The sequence below is a fragment of the Mus caroli genome, chromosome 6 (genome assembly GCF_900094665.2).
Source record: "Mus caroli chromosome 6, CAROLI_EIJ_v1.1, whole genome shotgun sequence".
In the NCBI taxonomy this organism is placed as follows: Eukaryota; Metazoa; Chordata; class Mammalia; order Rodentia; family Muridae; genus Mus; species Mus caroli.
The window spans coordinates 95131948-95155126 of NC_034575.1; the positions used below are offsets into that span (position 1 = coordinate 95131948).

A 23179-nucleotide genomic window follows, 5' to 3' on the forward strand; every position below is an offset into this window, starting at 1 on the left:
GGGTAGGGAAGTGGGGGGCGCTATGGGGGACTTTTGGGATAGCATTGGAAATGTAATTGAGGAAAATATGTAATAAAAATATTAAAAATTAAAAAAACAAAACAAAACAAAAAAAATAACTGCTAGGAGAGCAGAGCCGGCGCAGCTAAGTGTGCACTTGCCTCACAAGCATTAGGAGCAGACTCTGAAACCTAGAACCCTGCTGCTTCATCCCCTGCACTGCAAAGGTAGAGACAGCCCACTTCCAGCAGCTCACTGCCTTACTAGCCTCCTTGGTGAGCACCAGGCCAGTGAAAGACATCTAAGGAAAAGAAGGTCGACAGCGCCTCAGAAAGGACAGCTGAGGTTGTCCTCTGTCATTCACACACAGGCCTGCACATATGGGCACAGGCACCTGTGTGGATGTGTATGCCTGTGAGCACACACACACACACACACAGACGCACACACGGGTGCAGGTGCAGGTTGGGGGGGGGGGGGAGAGGAGGTTGTATTTACTGGTCACGCCTCAGCGTAGACTGGCATTTGCCGGAAAGTGTCTCCTTTTTGGTTGGCTGGCCTCCCCAAGCTCCACAAATGCCAGGACCCAGGCTCAGCAATGACACACTTAACTGTTCCATATTAATGCTCATGATAATGCAATCTTTCATTTGGGTGATTTAAACGTCCCTCTAGTCCAACTTACAGCTAGATATACACAGGGTGCTTCATCAATCATAACCATTTTTATTCTCAGTCTTGAACAAAACTACTAGAGAAGGTGAATTTCAGCTCCATACTGAAGAGGGCTTTATTATTAGCCCTGAAGACAGCCTCTCCTCCTTATCCCTGCACAGGATCCCACCGGCTTCTGCAGATTCCCTCCATCCCCAGCGTTTCCCACTATGGCTCATCCTCACCTAAATCCTGTCCTTCATACAAGGTCCCTCTGGCTCCACGCTACAGGATGAGGAAGCTTTTCCAGGTTGTGAATTCTAGGTAAAGAATGTCCCCAGAATTCTCCTCACAGGGGATGGAGTCAGAGCAAATGGCATGAAGCAGTCCAGACAGTGTGAGGAGAGGCTAAGTACTGCCTCATGCTAAGAACCAGTGGCTGGGCTGGGCTGGGCTCGATGGCTCAGTCAGTAAAAAACTTGTCTCACAAGCATGAACAATAAGGCTTGACCCCAAGCACCCAAATAAAAAAACCAATAGAGATAGATGTAGTGGCACACTTTTGTAACCCCAGTGCCAAGTAGGCAGAAACTAGCGGCTCCCACAGGCTCACTGGACCCCAGCCTAGCATACTAGGTGAATTCCAGACCAGTGGGAGACCCTGCCTCAAAGAATAAGAATAAAAATAAATGTAAAATTCATATGAAACCTGAGGAAATACACCTAAAGTTTTTCTCTAGGGCACACCCATATACATATGCAAAAAATATATGCACCTGTGTACACAGACAGACAGACAGAGACAGAGACAGAGACAGAGACAGACCCAATGGCCCACTGACTACCACAACTTCCCTTAATAAACACACCTGAATGGATAACAATCCCCCCACCATTCTTGCAAGGGCTTTCCATGGTTTCATAACCAATATTTTCCCACAGAGCATGCAGCAAAGCAAATCTGTCAGGGCCATTACACCCACGACTGTCCATCAGGATTTGCTTTGCATCTAAGGTGAGCATCCTCCAAACTGGAATATCTCAAGCAATAGCTAACGCAGCACCTCCTAAATCTTGATGCAGCCTCCATGTCACAGGGAAATAAACATCACCACCAACACCTGGAATCCTGTCCCTCTAAAATGCTTTTGTTTACAGTCAGGGAGAAATCTCTCTTGTTTTAAAAAGAATATCTAACAAACACTCATTCCTGAATTACACTTTTGTTTTCTATCTCTTCTTTCTTCCCCCAAGACTCCAAATTCTCCCTTCTTAGAAATCCACCTTTAGGTCAGTTCATTTACAGTGTCTTTCCCCCTCTCCTGGTCATCTGCTAGTTGAGATCTTGAGGCAATGAAATGTTGAATTACTGCAATCTGGTGTGAAGACACTTCTAGAGTACATCTCTGTGTTTATGAACAGAAGAAATGCATTCAACTAATTTGACTTGTAAGCCTGATAAAAATCTCCCTGCGGGGGAAAAATCGATGATTCTATTATGATGAATAATCCTTTGAGGTGAAAAATGAGAAATATACATATTGGGTTTTATTATATATTAATTCTAACAGGGTCTGAAGTGAAACTCAAGTTAAGCCATCTTTTAGATGTTGGAAAATGGCAAACTTCCATGAAAACTACATGCAAGAAGTAATTAAAGTAAATGAACATGAAATTAAACAGCACCCCCATAAAGGAGGATATAAAAGTAAAGATTATTAGAAAAAAAAGATTGTCTCCCTGCTCTATATTAATCTCATGAATTGTACATTTACTCTGCTGCTCTTTTATTATTTGATGATAGGGTTTCACAGAGTGCGCTTTATTAGAACTTATTGGAGGGAAGTCTTCAGCCGTGAGCTGAGCTACGGGGTCCTGGTGGATTACTGCACACAAGACCACTTCAGAAGCCAGAGATGGCTTGCATCTCAAGTGCCTCTGGCTCTTAGAATGTCTGCATCTCCAATGTTGAAATAGCTTTAGACTGAGGCCTATGTGCAAACCAAAATTCATGTGACACCCATACCATATATACACAGATTGAAGGATATGCATGTAGGAATGCATTCAGTGCACCTGTGTGCAACTGTAGCCCACCATGGCATGTTGCTGGGGAGACAAAAGGTTTGGTGTTTCTGGGTTAGGGAACCTCAATCAGTGCATGGTCTTCATTGGCTTGAGTACTCTCTGAGGTCAGAAGAGAAGGAAGGCTCATCACAGTGGCTGTGGTGTCAAGATGGAAGGGTTCCCTGAAGTTGAGACTTTGGTCTGAAGCTCTGAAGTATAGGACTCAGAGAAACTCCATGTCTCTCTCAAGCCAGCTTCACTGTTTAGACAGTGAAGCTGTTCACGGCAACAGCACCTACTGAATTCAAGGCCATCCGGAATCTACTGTTTTTCCGGGATTTTTTAGATTTTTTTCAAGTCCACTGGTGCTATAAGCAGGAGATGGGTGGACTCAACCCAGAGGGCCCTACCATCTCTCTGTCCAAAAGCAGATGAGTAATATGATCAGCTTGAGACGGTCAAGCAGACTGAGGAAGCAGGGAACAGGGGCAGGAGGATTTCGGGAGCACTGAAACACACTGTACACACTGTCAGGGAGATCTGCATGCTGGGGACTGTCACACTTTCTGTCCTTACCTGACACTCTGTTCCTTTCAAACCACTGGCTGTTGATCGAACACATCCTCAACAAATCGCCTGTTGAGCTAACACATTCTTTTCCTTTTAGCAAGCCACACAAATCTCTGCTATTCATGGCCCAAAATGGAGTCCCAAGCTTGACTGTGGGTCACGGGACATGAGGTAGCTGAGCTTACTATGGCTCAGAGCATGTGGCACTCACTGTGTGTCTAGGCTACCACTGCCTTGACTTTAACATGACAAGGACGTGACAGTCATTCGAGAAACAGAAGCTCTAGATCCATAACTGGAACCTTGCTTTCCAACTGTGGACATCGCTACTACGGATATCCAAAAGACACTGAACAGGTAAAAGAAGGAGTGGAATCAAGGTGTGGTGTGTGTGTGGTGTGTGTGTGTGTGTGTGTGTGTGTGTGTGTGCAGCATCCAGAATGGATACAGATGAAGAAACTAGGCAACAGGAAAACTTACAGAAGAACTAGAGATTTGTAATCTTGGTAAGTCATGACTGTGTACTGCTTAGTTGTCATGGTGACAAGTCCATCACATAGTGTACACAAATGGCTGCTTCTTGCCTTATCTACTCATTGATAAGCATCTTTCTGGAACTCAGTTTTCTCATCTGTAGTGTGGGAAGAACAGCTACACTTCTAAACCACGTCTTAGAACCAATCACCTACTGCTCCTTTTTTTTTTTTTTTTCCTTTCTCAAGTAATGAGGCTTGAGCCCAGGGACTTGCACACTTCTGGAAGACGCTCTATAAGTAACCTCTGTCTTCAGCCCTTTTTAAACCCTTTATTCTAAGACAGTGTCTCACCATGTTGTACAGGTTGGCCTTGAACTTGAGATCCTCCTGCCTCAGCATCTGAAGTAACTGGGATCAGAGGTCACTGAGCCTAGCTTTCCCTAGCAGTGGGCCCTCAACAAAATGACAACTGCCATCTCTGCTTAATAACATCCCAGAAGTGCCTGGGCACCATGCTGTGTGCTCTGGGGCACACAGAGCTAAGTTAAATGGATCTAACCTTCAGGCAAGAATGTGTGGCTTTCAGATCTGAAGAGAACACACTAAAATACAGAGCAGAAGCGAACAAAGGTAATAATGAAATACAAACACACATTTATGAGCCCAGACAAAGGAGTGAGTCACACAGGCTAGGTTCAAGTGAAGAGGCCTCACAGAGGTCAAAGCCTTTGCAAGGTGAGCAGGAAGGTAATAGGGAGAGAAGAGAGGAGGCGTGGCGTTCAAATCTGAAGGAAGTAATAACGTGAGCTGAACCGGTTCAAGGACAGAGCATGAAAGAGGTCTGAGTTTATCCAGTTCATGAAGGAGGGCTAGGCTCATGTATGACACCCCTATGTTTTGTGATAAGACTGGCAGAAGAGAGTGCAGAGAGAAAATGAGACTAGGACCAGGGAATGAAAGACCTTAAGGGCCACGCCAAGGGCCAAGGGTTGATGCTTTCAGCAGAAAGCAATGATAAGACTAGAAAGGAGGAAGAAGATAGTTGGCTAAAGAAACAGTGCCTGGCTACTTCTGAGGCTGTGGGAGGGGTAGGAAGGAAGCTGGGATTGCAACTTCAGAGTGCTCTTTGAATTGAAATGATCCAGAGCCATTGCTAATAACAGTTACAAAGTAAATCCAGAGCTCTGAAAAATCTTCCCTAGGAGTGCAAAGTCTAAGATGCAGGAACTCTCCAACGGAGTGTGCAGGACATTCAAAGCCTTCTGATGGCAACTGGGAGAGGCCAGCTTTAGCAGACAGACCTATGTGTGCACCCTCGCAGAAGTGTTGGGTCTTCATTTTCTTATGTGTGAAACAGAGTCAGTAGTAGCACGTCTTCATGAGGCTAAAATGATGATTACAAGAGAAGATATATAGGCAGGACTCAGAATGGCTTGCTAAATCAACACCAAGTCCTTAGTAATGTCCTAAGTGATCATGCTCCCAAGTCCCAGATTAGATGCTGCCAGGGGCCCGAATACCATGCCAGCTGCTAAGGGACCCATTCCTCAAGGCACTTTGTTATATGTAGACAAAATGGTCTAAGGATAAACAATGATAAGAAGCAAAAGAATAGATGGGGTGGGGGTAAGCAGGGAGGGTTAAGATGGACCAAAAATGCCTACAACTGATCCCACTGTCCACGCTGAAGGAGGCAGCTGTCCCTTACAGCCACATCACAAGGAACTGTGCTGAAGAGGTGGCTCAGGGTGTCACTCATAGGGAAAGGAGGTGAAGGACAAGGTGAGAAGCAGAGTGATGACATGATCACAAATATTCCCATGTATCCAGAAATCCCGCCTATCAGGAAAGCTGAGCAGGGAGGAACAGAGCTGCAAAGGAGAGCACTATGGCTGCTCGGCTTTCAAAAAGACGTATTTATTTTTATGTGTCTGTAGCTGAGTATAGTGTGTGAGTCACATGGGAACAGGTACCCACAGAGACCAGAAGAGAGTCTCAGATCAGGGGTGATTTAAGATACAGGAGGCTGGGAGCTGATGTGGAAGCTGGGACCCAAACTAGGGTCCTCTGCAAGAACAGCAAGTGTTCCTGTCTGCTGAGCCATCTCTCTAATCCCATGTTTGTTCAGTCTTAAGTAGAGGGCCCTATTGGTCATGTTTTGTTCAAGAAGTCACAGGATGGCTCACTTTTGTCAAGTCGTGAACATGTTAGGGTTCTCCACCTCATGATGAAATCTGTTTAGCCTTCATGTTTCCCAAATTCTCTGGGTGAAGCTAATGATTTAAATATCACTGCTTCACACTTGGACCAATTTCAGTAACTTGTAATTTGGATGAACCAAAGACTTAATCTCAAAGAGAAGCTCATATCAAGAACAAAAACATAGATACTATGACAGCGAGAGAGGGAGGGAGGGAAGGAGGGAGGGAGGGAGCACAGACAACTGGGGCTACCTTGGAAGGATGACATGCAGACATGCAGGGGTGGTTATAAAGCAAGAAACACAGTATCTCGAAATGACATATTTAACTCCATGACTTCTTGGATTTATTTTCACACTGAGGCCTAAGTGAGAATGCACAAGAGCTATTCACTTGGTTTCTGAGACGAGGTCTCTCTCTAGGACCTGGGGCTCACTGAGAAAGCTACGGTACGGCTGGGAACCCAACTGTGGGGTTCTTTCTACTGGGATTCACCTCCTCAGCAACGACCACCGACCACCGTGAAAACCTTCACAGACTACTGAAGTGACTGACAGTCCTTGGCTGACTCATCTCCCTGACAGAGACACCACTCTATGGTTACCATCACAGGGTCAAAGCAAGCAGGTCTTTCACTATGGACGACTTTATATGTAACATCTCAAGATCAAAACAAGGCCAATCATCATAGGCTAGACACTAGTCATCTACCAACAATAAGAAGACATGCAAATGGCATCAGAAATACCCTCCTGAAAATTATCTCCATACGATAATTATTCAGTATTTACCAATTCATTCACCCATTTCCTTACACAACAACTGGCATACACTGTGCCAGACATGACATGAAAGCCTCAGTAGACAAAAAGACATGATTCCAGTGGCTCTATGGCCATCAAGGCCAGGACAGCCACTCCTCAGGGAGTGGGGACAGGGAGTGAGTAAAGGCCTAACACCCCTGGAAATAAATAAGCAGTATCATTTTTCTACCCATGGTTTATTTTCAACATGAAATTTATGTAGAAAAGAATGAAGCTGCTCTTTAAAACAAAAAAAAAAAATTTCAGTGGATCAAAAGCGTCATTAATCAATGTCTCTTTTAAATTAAAAGGTTCGCAAAAAGGTGGGCACGGAACCAACGTGGGAAACAAATCACTCCCCTTGCTGAGTGAGGGTCAGAGTCTAAATGGGAGAGTCTCTGTGTTTACCCAGCTCATCTCCTGCGTAATGGATTTGGAGGAGAGATTTCCGCTGGGGCTCTCTGCTAATTTGAGGCTTGCCTTTGCTTTTTGAAAATGACACTTAGATGGTTACTCTACTACAGCAACTCGTTGTAGAAATAAACCTCCTGCTTGTTTTCACAGTAATGTGTTTCTCTCCTGACCTAATCCAGCAAACCTCCAGCCTGCTTCTTGCGGGTGGCTAGAAGATACCATTTGCAAAATGACTAATCTTGGTAAACAGTGGCCAAAGATGTCTGATTAACAGGGTAGAGGCGATCAGGGGACCCCAAAAGAGATTCATTTAGAATCAGGAGCATTTGAGGCTGTTGAGATGGCTCAGACTGTAAGTTGCTGAATGTGTACATGACGGCATGGGCTCAGATCCCCAGGCCCCTTGTGAAAGGGGGGGTGTGATAGTGTGCATCTATAATCTCAGCTCTGGGGACTAGAGGGAAGATCTGGTCAGTGCTCCAGTTAGTCTAACCAAATCAGTGAGTTCCATTAGACCCTGAGTCAAAATAAGTGCTGACTGGAAATACCATCTCCTGGCTTGCACATACAAATGCACAGAGATGCCTGAACATTAGTATGTTCATATAACTATATCCACACATTCCAAACACTCACATTCATATTAACATGAAGATACACTACACACATCACTACATATATCCATATGATACAGACACACATGCATTCACACGCATACACACCCCTCCCACATATGGAGTATCTCAGTAAAGAGTATCTCAAACAATATTTTCCATTACCTGCAATCCAGAAAACTTCTCTCTGTAGACTGTTGTAAGCCAAGAAACACTGTATTTGATGCCACAGTCTCTACACAGACGTGACACCACCTTTGCTAGCCAGCATCTCTGTCCAGTATAATATCAACCCAGGGATTTGCACATGCTTACAAATGAAAACAGAATAATAAAACAGCTTGCAGAACTGGATGGCTGGCAATTTCAATAGCTGCTGGGAGGATCTGGCATAGCATTTGTGAGGCTGGCTCCCAATATTGTATTGTTGCATTGTTGCGTACCTCAAACTTAGGGATGGGGTCCATTTGAAAATGTTCAAAATCTGAGAGAGAGATCACGTCTACAAAGAAAATGCTTCCACTCTCCCCTCACATCTTGGATTAGTCCCAGAACTTCTTATAGGCTTCCCCTTCTTCTACTTTGAATACACACATATCTATTAGAAAAATGAAGTGGAAATGAAACCATCATTGGAACATAGAAGGCATGTATCCATGAAGGAGCATTCCTCACGACAGAACCAAAGGGTCCAAACACCTTTCTAAGCTGTGGTTTCCCCTCTAGGCTCCACAAATAAATGCTAGTTATTTTCATTTTAAAGGTAAGAAATGTGAGGCCAAAGTCATGGAAATAGTGCCCACACATGAAACTAAATATAGAAAAGTCGCTTACCTAGTGCCACTGTCACTGGATATATAATGCAATGACTCCAAGCGAGAAGTCTTTGTAGGCAGAAGACTACCAAGCTTGCCTCTGCACCAAACCCAATTCTGCTTGGGTAGCAGTGAGCACTACTGAAACATCAGCAGCCCAGGGCTTCGTCACAACGCTGCCACACATCCTCGGCTAAGGAAATATAGGCAGGCACCAATGGGAAGGGCAGCCTTGCATAGTTTTGAAGACAGATTTAGTAAAGTCCATTTTGTTTAAAGAATGAAGCAAAATCTGGAGAGAAGCCCATTTATCCTTCATTCTTTGTTCTTTCACCTCTCCCCTACCTAGAAGGCACCTTTGATATTGTGATAGACAAGGGGCCACTTTGATACCAAGAAAAAAAAATCACAACCTAAAGGTGGTATGTGGACAACATCCAAGATAAAGCTCAGTGTCTGAAGAGGACAAAAATGTCTAAGCCATTGACAACAGAAACAAAAGAATGACTCCACCTCAGGTAGCTCTGTGAATCAGGGAGTTTTACTGGGCTTACAGAGGCAGTGGCAATTTAGAGGGCTAGACACCTGTGGAAGACATCTCTGCCCTATGCTGCAGCTGTTAACTGCCTAGAAACCCCCAGAGGAGGGATGGGCATTGCATGAACCCTTCAGTGCAGCAACCATTAACTGTCTAAAAAACCTTGGGGAGGGGAGTGGCCTTAAAAGCCCCACCCCCTAGCAATCATTTACTGTCTACAAAACCTTGGGGAGAGCAAGGCTTCATGAGTCCCTTCCATCTCCAGAGCAGAAAATAAATGAGCAGCATTAATCAATCAATTAATTAGTTATAAAAGAATTAATCTTGTCCGAGTCTCCTGTGGCCAATCATGGTTCAGAAGAGACCACTTGATATGTTGGCCTGGAAGACAGTGTTCCAGAATTCCCCCTTCCAAATGGTATAGCTATGAAAGTCACACACTCAAGAGCCAAGCATGAAGCCCATTTTAAAGACATTCAACTAAAAACAGCTACGCTATTTATAGTACCATAATCTGTAGTTGTTTGTGTGCCCCCAAAGCACAGCTGGGTAATTGAGACAGGCAACATATATAGCCCATGATGCCTGAAATAGTCACTATCAGTTCCATTTTTACTGTCCTACCCACAATGAAACAGAAATCTCCATTCCTTATAGTAAATCACTACTGTCAGGTTTCTGATCAATGAGGGCAAACTCCATCCTAACTGAAACACAGCTCTTCATGGAAATGTCCTATACGCAAAGGGCAAAGGGGCTAACGAGACAGTTCAGTTGCCATCGGGCTTGGCCTTCCAAGTAAGAGGACCTGAGTTTGATGCTAAAACCTCCTGTAAAAAAGCCAAGTATACTAATGAGTGCTTGCAATTCCAGCAGTTGGGAGGCAGAAGCAGAGGCAAACAGATCCTTGGTAATCAGAGAACCCTAAGATCACTGAGAGATAGGTCCATCTCAAAACACAAGGTGGGGGGGCACCTAAGGAATGCCACCGAAGATTAACCTCCAAAAGCACATGCAACTATGTCTATGTGCATAGAGGACATGTATGATTGAAAACATAAAAGAAATTGAAAAAAAAAGAATAAAAATGTATAATTTTTCTTCCCAATAAGTGTTAGTAAATATTAATATCAACTCCTACAGGTACCAGATGCCCTGGGATGTGCTAAATGACATTCAGGAGTGGATACAGAACTGACCTTTGAGAAACTTACAAACTCTGTGGACATTCACACAAGAACAGAGAAGCTTCAAAAATAATCAGTTCTAATGGTGAGCACTAGAGGAAAATCCATGCCACTATCTAAACATATGACCAGGGACCTAATCCAATCTGGAGGAGTGCGAGAGGTTGTCTCCTAAAGTGTGATGCTTACCTGTGCCCTTACAAAAAGTCTCTCCCCCTGTCCAGCTTCCCAACTTTATCATACAGAGGCTATTCCTGAGTGCAGATTGTGTCTTCACACAGGGTCATGGCCAAACTATCACATAACCATGGCTGGTTGTACTCAAAGGAGACTTAGCATCTAGGCGAATGCCTGCTATGGTTTAGAAATCAAATGCCTTCATCCCAATGCAAAAGCACGCGTTGGAAGCTTGGTCCTCAACAAATGATGCTATGTGAGATTGTTCTAGAAAATTTAGGAGCTAGCCCCTCATTGGAGGAAGTAGGCCACTGAAGTCAGGTCTGTGGCAATTGCTTCTGTCCCTCTCTTTCTGTCTCTCTCTTTCTCTCTGCTCCTTCCTTTCTAGTATGAGGTAAAGAAACTCCTGAGGGTTGGAGAGATGACTCAGGGGTTAAGAGCACTGACTGCTCTTCTCTAGGTCCTCAGTTCAATTCCCAGCAACCACATGTTGGTTCATAACCATCTGGAATAGGATTAGATGCTCTCTTCTTGTGTGTCTGAAGACAGTGATAGTATGCTCACACACATAAAATAGGTAAATAAATCTTTTGAAAAGAAGGAAGGAAGACAGACAGACAGACTCTTGCGCCATGATGCTCTGGCCAAGTACATTGAAGCCAAGCAACTATGAGTTGCGCACTCTTGGAAACCATGAGCCCAAATAGGTTTTTCCTCTTGGGGATTTCGGTCATACTAATCAGAAAGCTAACTAACCCAGAACAATCTTGTTTGGTGAATTCAACATTTCCATATGACTTCAATTTATAAATCTATAAGAGTTCAATACAGGGAGGCATTTGTTCATCTATAAAGAAAGAAGAGCAAAATTTTTAGTCATTTTATATTGGGACCACAAGATCAGACCCCTGCCCCCAATACTTTCAGCCTTATCATGGGTACTTAATGTTTGGAAACTTGCCCTGGACTGAAAAGCTAAACAGAGATGATGTTTTTTCAAAACACATCTATTCCCAGGGCCCATGAAATATTTATGGTAAACTGCCAACAAATGTGAAATTCCTAATTCCAAAGCTCAGTCAAATGAGGATGAGAAACGCAAGACCCAGAAAAGGCTCAACACTGGGCCTGGAGAGCCAGGGATGGCAACATGCACAAGGCTGAAGCTGAGGAGCCCCAGCAACAAGGCGTAATGAGGATCTGACTGGATTCCCTAATTGCCTTGGCAGCTGTCCCTCATCCCAATTGGGCTTTTGGACTGCACACCGTACTGATGGGACAGGGATGTTGCATTCACTCCTGTCAAAGCCATCAGCTCTGGATTTCAAAGCACCAAGCTGCTGATCCAGTAGTTATTTCTCTGTGGTGCAGGGGGAGAAGCGGGAGCCACAGAACCGTATGATTGATAACTGTATTTTATTCAGAACTCCAAGGACTATAAAAAACAACCCTACCATTTGTTGAGTGCTCGCTGTGAGCGATGCTCTGTTCTATTGATTTTATATCCGCGGCTGAATTTCATTCTCACAGTAACCTTTTTTTAAGTGGCTATGATGTCCCTATTTTCCAGATGAGGAAGAAGGGTCCCAAGGCAGGTTGCTTGCACAAGATTACAGAGTTAGAAAACTGCCAAGCCAGTTGCAGATGCGGGCCATTGGATTCAGGCATGAGGAACTGTGAGTGTTGATGTCATCCAAATTGGCCCTGAACTTGAGGTCCTCCTACCAAGGGTTATTATTCTAGGTGGGTGCTAGCATACCTGGCACAGCTCACTAGGTTCTAGAGCTGGCATGCTTACGTATCCCAAAGCTGCTTCTTTAAGCCTCATAGGTAGCCTGCCTCTGCCCTGTAGAACAGAAGCTCCAGGTATTTGACAGAGACTGGTGATGGAAACAGAAATAAAAAAACAAATCCTCCGTTCTTGTCTTTAATCTCAAGAAACTTCCCTATTTCCCTTGGGTCTACGAACAGCACTAAATGAAAGCAACAGCAAGTGCCAGTCTTCCTGAACACTGGGTGCCATGCCAGGCCTTGCCACAGGTGATCCAAAGAGACGTCAAAGGCGGGAGCTGAAGAACGGGACCATGAGGATTCTGACTGCTCTGTGTCAAAAAAGACAGCAGAGAAAAACACAAAACAGAGCTGAGTTCCAAAGTCTCCATTAGTAAACCCTGAAGCAATCTCGTGCCCAGATAGGACAAAGCTACTTCTGCTACTTCACCTTCCAAGCCTTGGATCCAGAAAGAAAACTCTATCCTGCAAGAGAAGTCAGGAAGGAGACAAGCTGGCCATGCCTCTAGATGGCTGGGTATATTCTCTCTCTCTCACGAACAAAGAGACAGAATGGAAAACATGAGACACAGGTCAGGAATAGGCTCAGGCTTCCCTGGCCAGCCATGGAGCCAGTAGCCTATGAGCTTACAAATGATATGGTAGATTGTATAGTGACTAGGCGCCCAGGAGCTGGAGTCATCAGAATAAGAGCATCGGACAAAGTGGCAAACATCATAAGACAACTCTCACCAGAACCATAGAGGGGAAGGGAAGTCAGAGACCAAAGTGCCAGTTCAGTCATCAAAATGAAAGAATGCATTTCCCAGTTTCCTGGGAAACAGAGGGGGGCCCCAGAAGTAAAGAACAAGCTGCAAAGTGCAAAAGGTCATAGAGAGGAAATGACTCCAGTTTCATCTCCAGCTATCTAAGCATAGAGTTCAAGGGTAGTGCCCAGTTCTGGGACCAACATCTGGTATGTTCATGTTGTACACAGGGGGGCATTTGTTGCAGGCTGTACAGTCCAAGGCAGAAGAGGTGCCTGGAAATGTGGCAGCCTTAGAGATGGGTATGAAACTCATTATTAACCAGTAACCCACAACAATGGGAGTTTTGGCATATGTCACAACGTTGGCCCTTTCCAAATCAAAATTAACCTGCAACTGCAGTACACAATGGTAGGATTAAACTAAATTCTCCGTCACAGAATTTGCAGCTGAAGAGCTAACCCTAGGACTTATAACCATGTAACATCCCAAGTAACAGTAAGTAGGGCTGGAAGGTAGCTCCATCTGCAAAGGGCTTGCCTTAAGAGGCACACTCCAAAAATCCAGCGGAGGAAACCTCACAAAAGCAGACCTAATGGTATGCATTTGAAAGACCAAGGCTGAGGAGGCAGGGGCAGGTGGATTCCCTGGGACTCACTGGCCAGGTTAGCATAGCACGCATCCAAATTAACGTGGCTGGCAACTGAGACACAACATCCAAGGTTGATTTTTGGACCTTAGACACACGCAGACATGCGTACTCACAAACATGCAAACAGACATGTATACATACAAAAAGGGCAGTGAGTCATGTTATAATACTATGCGTAGAGGGGTGCTGGTGAAAACATTAACCTACTTCGATTAAACAACAAGAAAGTGACGTAAATTTTATAAATAAGTTTTGTCTTTACAGTGTACCTTCATGAGTCCCAAGCCTGGAAGAACTGGAAATAACTCAGGCTGTCTGATTTCTAAGTGATCTTCTTTTTACTGGTGGATATGAAAAAGGAGAAAGATTTGATACTAGAGAGACATAGTTGATTCAGATGGAAGAGAATGCACACAACACAGGAAATAAAGCCCTAGGAAAGAATGCAGGGGTCAGGGTCTGAGAGATCTTGAGGTACCACAGCGGCCACAGAAAGATGCCGAGCAGCAAGTAGCATCTGAACACCTCATTAGAGCTCTGTCTGCAACTGTGCTCATGGGAAGTGAACATGGCAGGCAGACAGGTAGGAATCACTCTGCCGATGTGGAGGGCTACAGAAGGGACTACTGTAGCAAGAAGGGCAAGGTCCTTTAGTGAAAATTCAGAAACACAATTTGGGAAAGACACTGGGGAAGGGTGGGGATGTAGGTCTGCAAAATGATGCAAGACAAAAGGGGCTGAGCCAGGCAAATATTCTCACTTCTGATAGACAGGGCTCCAAACTTGCCAAAACCATCCCTTTGTTAATGATTTTTAAGTTATTTCAGCTTTGAAATTGTTCTCCGACGTTAGAGAAAGGAAATAAGTGTCAATGTCAGGTGCAGCCACATGGTAAAGACTGAGGAGCCCCAGTGTCCCAAGGTACCTGAGACTTGACAAATGTGATTCCACAGCTCCCAAGGGAGACTGTAAACCTCAAAGGAGCGGGAACAAAGGACCAGGGGTGTAACGAGGAAATCCTCAAAGCACGATGAGCTCTGAGCTCAGGACCTGAGTGGAGATGGTGAGTGGAAACAATCTCTGTAACATCAATGAGAGGAACAAGTTACCAGGCAACAACCAACAGGGTTTTGTGGAGACAAGTCACTTCTGCCCTTTCCACGGAGTGACAGGGCAGGTAGATAAAGGGAAATGAGAGAGGTAATCTTAAGGACTTTTGTCAGTCCCTTGATTCTGTCCCTCCTGACATTCTCATCACAGGACCGGGAAAATGCAAGGAGGCATGCCACACCCAACGGGTGGTTATCAGCGGTGTCCTGTCAACCCTGAGGTGCTGAACAAATGATGTTCCACAGTGGCCACCTCCAGCCCAGGATTATTGAATATTTCTATCAGCAAGAAGCAGTGTGCTTCCTGTACCGGGTGAGCCAGCCTGCAATCAAGCCTAGGGTCTCGCTATCACCAGCCTGTATCACCGCCTCTCTCATCAACCAAGGTGTAGCCCCACATTTCACCTCTGAGGAAGGAAGACAAATATCTAGGACAGTAACCAGAGGCAGAGGGATGGAAACTCATTCCCCAGCTGCCTCTCCCAGAAGCCCCCTCCTGGGTTCACAGAGACTCGGAGCTCTTGCTTCTTGTTCACCACAGACAACAGTGCTCACAAAACTTCTAGGAAGACAGCAGGGGACGATTCCAGGAATCCTCAAATGCAAGCTGCATGCTCAGCTCAGGGGATGCTAGGAGACTCCCTGCCTGAAACCACCAGCCCACAAGTCTGCAGAGGTAGAAAGCACCCCCCCCCCAAGACAGTCCTAAAGCTTTTAGAGACCCTGCTCAGAACATCAGCTTGGAGACTCCATTTCTGAAGAAACAGGTGACCCAGATGGGAAACTGCCAGGAAACAAACAAATGACTAGCCTTGGTCCCCAGGAAAGCGATGGCAAGACTGCTTACCTAAGCAGGGGAAAGGGAGGGGGCAGCAAACTTAGCAACTATTCATTTAGAGCGGAATTAGTAATAAAATTCCATCATAAAAAGGAATTTTCAAAATGTTAGGTCCAAGAATATAGCCATTTTGCTTCATCCTCAGAAACCCCATTGATGCGGTTTTATGACTATGCCCCTGCCCCCACCCCTAGCAGTCCATTCCTCACCATAAACAAATTTCATCCCAGCATTAGGGCTAAACAATATTCATTAAGAATCCCGCCAAAGTGCAACATGTAAGTAAATCAAACCTCTGATGCTCTATTTTGCAAATTTCATGGGCCACTAGGGATAATTAAAAGGGCAATTATATAAAGTTGGTGCAGTTTTGAGAAACAAATGACATTTTCTGCTTTAAAGCACTTGATAATTTGATATTTTGCTATTAGGGCCATCATGTGTACTTTTATAGACAGGCCGCCAAATAAACAACAAATGTTCCTTAACAGCCTCTAATGACTGTTTTTGCCCACTAATATCACTCTCCAATCTAGTCCATAAATCATACACTAAAAGATTAAGGTAAAGATAATGAAAAAGTATTAGAAGCCATTAAGCTAAAGGAGAAGGGAGAATAAGAAGGGGGAAAAAGGGGGCTAAAAGCATAGATTTCTCCTGTGCTTTTTGCAGAAACACCTATCGGAGACCCAGCTCGGAGTGTCGGAGTGGGCTCAGTTCTGTCGCTGTGTTTAACCACCGCTCCAAAGCCAGCAAAGTACATTACAGCTCATGAAAAATACGGCACAGAAACTGCTAGTGGCAGAAGCATTTAACTTCATTGTTAGCAGCCTCCCCCAAGTGGCACTTTTTTCACCAGCAAGTTGTTTATTATGTGCGGTGCCAGGCAAAACTGATTAAATGGGGCTCTTAAGAATCAAAGCGTTATAAATTCATGGAAATACAGCGAGCAATAAATTCCATGGAATTAAAAGCTTACTAGTGCTATTAGCATTTCAGGGTGTTTGAATTGTTAATATTGACGCGCAAAACTGATGTGCCTCTAAGACAAGGCGGACCACAGCGCCACATGCGAGGTGCCAAAAACATTTCTTTTTTTAAAAAATCTGTGTCACTGGGGCTGGGCAACTGTAAAAGCAGATCAAAAATGGGGTTTAATTACCTCTGAAATCCTCATTTGCCCTAAGAAGTCAATCCCACCACAGAAGAGAGGAGGCACCAAATAAAGATTTATACCCAAGAGGAAAACAAAATAAGCATGGGGAGTATCGTGCAAAGAATTTGTACTTAAAATGCACAGACATTCCATGTTAAATAAGAGAGAATTTTATCTGGAGACACGGCCTCCGTGAGCAGCAGGGCCAGTGTGCGATGACCTGGAGGTTCTTGGTTAACACAAAGCAGAAATCATCTCCCAGCAGATCACTTGGGAAAATACCAAGATGAGGTGGGAATACTGGAGAGGTGCTAGCTACGTTTTCCTGGTTTGTCATGTACATTTAGGGCTCTTGTTGAAGTATGTAAGGTATTCTAAAGTGATAGGGGGTAAAAAAAAAAAAAGGAAAAAAAAGTCAATTATTATGCCATTAGGCAAGTTACACCCCGAGTGTATGCTCTGAAGCAATAATTCTGCTGCGCCCCCCCCCCCCCTATTTAAACGCCTCGTTTCATCAGAAGCACATCTCAGAATCTGCTCTAGGTAAAGATGAGTGTAGGAGACAGGACAGGAAGAAGGACAGAACAAATCCTTCTGAAAGAGTCCAGGAAGCGAATGTGACTCTATTTGAAAAAGAAAACACTGCTCACAAATCCTGGGTAACCCCTTGAAAATATGAACTGAAGAGAAAATGTATTCTAACCCTGGAACTTCCGAAAAAGCAGAGGAGTGGGGAGAGGGAACAACCCAAAGCTCTCAACCTAGACAGTATCAAAACACCTCTTCATCCAGCCCAGAGTTTGGCCCAAATACACTATTTTTGAACATATCAATAAAGCTCAATCCCTTTGATCAGAGAACCCCACATGTAATAGAAGCTACTGACCCATCACTGGTACACGTGGTTATCTCCTGGGCTACGCTCCACATGTGGATACAACCTTCTATCCACTGAAGATGCCTGCTGCTTCGCACAGAGGAACAGAGCCTACTCACGTACTGAAAAAAAACAGAGCAACAAAGAAGAAAAAGCTAATAGGAAATGCACACAGGTGGATGTGTCTGCAACAGGCTCAGGCCCAAAGCCTTCTTACTGCCAGGGCAGCAGTGCCTTCCAGAGTGCTGAACTGTTCCAACTGATGTTTATAGAAAGTGAGGGGACCTACTATGTGCACGCTGCTGGCAGGAGAGAAGAACAGATGTAATACACCATCCTTGCACTCATAAAAGCTTCTAGGTCTCCACAGAGAAGCTATCAATCACAAAGCACCCATCCCGCAGTGTTAAGTGGAGAATGCAAAAGATTCATAGAGGGCAGCTCCATTCAGTGGGACTTTAGGGTAACTTGAAAATGAGGCATAACCAGCCTCCCTCATGAAAACCTGTGAACAAGGCAGTGTTCTACACATACAGAATGAACGAGGAGGATAACTAACGCCACCAAAATGTACAGCAAAAGATGAACAGGCTGCTGGAGAAAGCCTACATAACAATGAAAACAGAAAGCTGTATGTGACTTTCCCTTGCCAATGCTCTGCCGATAGTAAGGCAGATAACTTTACAGCCCCTGTAGGGCTCTGTATAGGCTAGCTACAGCAACAGTGAGCAAAACCAGCCCAATCCTTACCATAGTTTTGAGCCCTATCAACACAGTCCTTAAGCCAAAAATATTTGAGAAAAAAAAACTGTATTTGTAGTGAACACACATGTGCTTTTTTCTGATCCTTATCCCCTAAAAATACAGTAGGGCAGATGTTTGTACAGCCTTGAATTGTAAAATGTGCTACTCAGGCTCGGGACAACTTACGGCACATAAGAGGATTGCGCTGTAGGTTACAAACACCACACTCGAGCATGCTTAGATTTGTGTATGGTTGTGGGGAGTGCCAGAACTAATCCCACATTGAATACTGAGTGGGCGCAGTCAAGAGATAAGAGCCTCCGCTGTAACAGCAGAGACCTGCAAGCTTCCATGCCTGTCTCCTGCAGCTACATTTCTTCTCACTGGAAGTCTCTAACTAGAAATGTCTCTCTCAGTCCATTCTGATGGTGCTATTCATGACCTGAGCTCAAATTGTTGTGCTAGAAAGAGAAGACCCTGACACTATCCGCTTCTGGTGACTGCCTGGGATCAAGGCGCTGGTCCTCCCTGAAGGATCACCCGACTGGCTTCCCTTTTCTAACTTGGATCTCACACAATTCGTCTCTATGTTTCTGCTGAAACTTTAGATCACTGGTTCTCAACCTTCCTAATACTATGACCCTTTAATAAGGTTCCTCATGGTATGGTGACCCCCCCAACCAGAAAATTTCACTGATGCTTCATAATTGTAATTTTGCTACTGCTATAAACTATAATGTAAATATCTGATATACAAGACATCTGATATGCAAACCCTACAACGGGTCAGACCCCAGGTTGAGAACCACTGCTTTGGAGGTATAGTCCACTTCAGAAAGGCTCTGGTCTAACTTAATTTCTGACCTGAAGACAAGGACATTGGGGCCCTGGTCTTCCTGGGCTGGAAGACACAGAACATGTTGAAAGGACACTGCCTTACATTGTCCCCAGAGGGGCCTCCTTCCTTCCCGCTGACACAGACACTGGTGTCACACCTACACATGGATCCTCCTCCCTCTCTACCACTCAGTCAGCTTAGGTGCACAAAGAACCCCAGAGGTAGCTTGCACATACTCCTGATTGCATGTGTCCCTGTGACCTACCTAGGAGCTCAAACGTCAGCACTGCATGAGGAATGATTGCTTGGACTCCAAAAAGTATTTGCAATGAGATACTGGGAAGGCAGAAGTCTAAGTGGCAATCATATGGTCATTTTCTCTCCACTTACACCTGTCTTCCTTCCTACATGTCCGCTTGTGTGACAGTGTCATCTGACCCTAATACTACAGTAATCACATTTGATTTTTTTTTTCCCAGGCAGAGCTGACCCTTTACTTCAACTCCGTTGGGTCTGGTGTTGCACAGGACAAAGTAATACCAACCTGTAATACCAACCCAGGCACTCACTGTGCCTCATGCCTACCTTAGCCATAAATCAAGCTGCTTCCTTCCCTCTCCTAGCCCTGGCACTCTTGTCAAGTTCAAGAGTCTGGGATTGCTGTCTTCTAGCAGGGCAAGGGACTGATATTCCCCATCCAAGCCACCCTATCCGGCCCTCCTTAAATACAGCCTCCATTATTTCCTGGGAACAAAATTTCTGATGACAATGTCTGTCTGGGGAGACAGTTCCTGATGCTATGTAAAGGGGTCTGGATGATGAAGGGCACACAGTAAGCCAGACAAGACCTGGGCAAGAAAGACTTGAGACATGAGTAAGTGCCAAGCGAGGGGCGAAAGACTGTGTTCATTTGCTGTGCAGAGGTCAGTGTACACCTTGGAAGGTCTAGTCTTGGTGGCAGCTACCAAACAGGAAGGGAAGATGATAGAGAAAAAGTCATTTGAAGATGAGAAAAAAGGATTCAAGTGTCTGTGGGTGTACATTTCTTCCTGTAAAAGCTTTATTCAGTTCCTAAGGCATGTGCTGTAGAATTGAAACTCCTTATCGAGAAGTCTCAACTCCGTGGCACTTCCTATGAGAGTCTCTTGCTCATCTTCCCAGGTAGAGCTGACCCTCTACTGTTGAGTTTAGTGCTGCACAGGACAAAGTACTTCCTTGCTGGCACCTCTGCCTTCTCTACCAGCCTAGAGCTCTGAAGGATACGCACCCTGGTGCCTGAGATCTATAGAACACCAGAATAACAGATGTTCTGGGTTTCCCAATGTGCACACCACTGCAGACAGGAAACAGAAGAGAGGAAGGGGAGAATCAACACTCTGGGCACATCACCCATCAAGATTCATACTGATGGGCCTTTGAAGTACAAGACAAGAGGCCATCCCTGAAGAGCTAGAGCAAGGGGCTGTGTGTAACCTTTACCTCCACCCTCAGAGCACCTCACCAGCATGGAAGGGAGTCTTGTCAAAAGTGGGTTGCCTCAGAGACAGAAGAGAACAATAACACTTAGGCTAAGTGGAGCGAGATATACACTGGACTGTTAGATCATCAGAGAGTCTCTTTTTTGCTGAAGCCAGCATGGGGCTGAGTCTTATAGGACATCCACGTATAAAATCTTCATGATACACCGATGGAGGTCACAAAAGGAATTAGCATTACAGGAGGGAAGCCTGGCAGTCGGAGTCACAAGGACGAGATCTGAGCTGAATGGGCTGTTTCTTATCGGTGGGTTCTGAAATCAATCAGCAATCTTATCTGATTCTCGCTTTTACTAAAAGCAAGAATTTAAAAGAGACATCATCAAAACCAGTATCTGATCGATTTCAGCAGAGAATGCTGCCCTTTTGGATATTAACAGTTTGTTCTTAGATACACTGAAATTCTTCTTAAATGGGATTACACTCCCACATGTGTTCAAGCTAAAATAGCAGAGGGGTGAACAGGAAGAAGAACCCAACACACACCAATTTCTCAGGGCCAACCAGACTACTGTTACCCATTTTCCCGTGTGTGTGTGTGTGTGTGTGTGTGTGTGTGTGTGTGTGTGTGTGTGTGTTAAGCAGTGTGTTTTTGTAAACATGTGAGTGACCCTAATTAACCAACAGACTTGAGGAACCTCTTTGTGTCTTCCACTACACTGCAAGTTACATTCCTGACCCCAGGCCTTTGATCAGAAGGGAAGGCATAAATGCTAGCAGTAACAGTCTGCTGTTTCCCACCGCATCTGTGAATACAGTCAGAGTAACAGCTCACTGCAAACCAATCTCATCTTACCACTTGGACTACCCTATGCTTAGGCTTCCATTATACTCCCATTCACCTGGTAGTGTTGACTGAACAGGTAGTTGTCTTGCACAAATACCAAAACCAAGTCCCAAGAAGGAACAAATCTGGAAAATCAGCTCTTTGTCAAGTGTTAGAGAACCCGAACACCCAGGTGAAATGGCTCCCTTTAACTCCTAAGACTCTGGTTTTTGTTGCTTTCTTTTGTTTTGTTTTTAAGGCAGACTTTCTCTATGTGGACCTGGCCATCCTGGCATTTACTCTGTAGACTGAGACTGGCCTCAAACTCACAGAGATTTGCCTGTCTCTGCCTCTGAAATGCTGGGAATAATGGCATTTATCACCAAGCCAGGCTTTCTTTTAAAATTATTATTTTATTATTATTTTTATTATTATCATCTCTGTGTGTGTGTATGTGTGTGTGTGTGTGTGTGTGTGTGTGAGAGAGAGTGCATGTGAGAAGAGAGAGGGGGAGAGGGGGAGGGAGAGAGGGAGAGAGGGAGGAAGAGAGAGGGGGGAGAAGGACAGAGAAAGGGAGAGGTAGAGAGGGAGAGAGGGAAAGGGAGAGAGGGAGGGAGAGAGGGGGAGGGAGGGGGAGGAGAAGGAGAGGGAGGGGGGCTATGGGGTAGGATGTGCATGTGGAAGGGAGTCAATTCTCTCCCCAGGGTTCCGGGAATTAAACTTGGTTGACCAGGATTTCATGGAAAGGGCTTTTACAGGCTGGGCCATCTCTCTGGCACACTCCTAAGCATCTCTAAAAGACTTCCCTTGACTTGCTCAGCGCCATAATACATCTTACAGGCTCAGCAGAAAACTGTAGAAACCTACCTCCAAAGGTACAGGCTAGGCTTCTGTGTGTGTGCCAGTTACCACAGTGACACATAGGGTAGCAATCCCGCACCGTAGCCCAGGAGGCTGGTCCCCCATGTTCTCACCATGTTCCCTTGTTATTCCTTCTTCATTTTCTCTTTGTCCCTTCCCACTTTCAACATATCCTGGGGGCACGCTTTCAGGCAGTTTTTCCTCAGTCCAATTATTCTTTAATTTTAAATAATATAGTAACTTTGGTGTTTTAATTTGTACTTTAACAAAACTAATTGGCAGCGGATGGGCAGACACAGCGTCAACGAACCAGCCAAGGATTGGGGGATATATGCAGACTAACACCAAAACAGCCACTGATAAAATGGGAGAGCTGGGGGGCTGGTGAGATGGCTCAGTGGGTAAGAGCACCCGACTGCTCTTCCGAAGGTCCAGAGTTCTAATCCCAGCAACCACATGGTGGCTCACAACCATCCGTAACGAGATCTGGCGCCCTCTTCTGGAGTCTGAAGACAGCTACAGTGTACTTACATGTAATAAATAAATAAATCTTAAAAAAAAAGAAATGGGAGAGCTGAGCAGTGCACCACTGAGTGTACATTTACTCACAGGCCGTTCTGGGAGGCCAGAAAACAGTGGCCTTGCTGCCTGCCTCCCAGATTCCCTCTTCTAAGCTACTTCCTTTCCATACACTCCAGCAAAGGGGTTTTCTGATAAATACTAGAACAGACAGTAGCAACAAATCTTCCT

General features: G+C 44.9%; 1 protein-coding gene across 9 annotated transcripts in view; it reads right to left on the reverse strand.

Annotated features, from left to right (window-relative positions):
• The window catches only part of Foxp1 (forkhead box P1), a 601333-nt gene that overhangs the window by 291420 nt on the left and 286734 nt on the right, over positions 1-23179 (reverse strand). Inside the window, exon 3 of one of the 9 annotated variants that reach the window (XM_021165833.2) lies at positions 17695-17807. The exons of the other annotated variants lie outside the window; for them this stretch is intronic. The gene's annotated coding sequence lies outside the window, so the exon portion shown is untranslated. The remainder of the gene's footprint in view (positions 1-17694; positions 17808-23179) is intronic. 9 annotated transcript variants of the gene reach the window in all.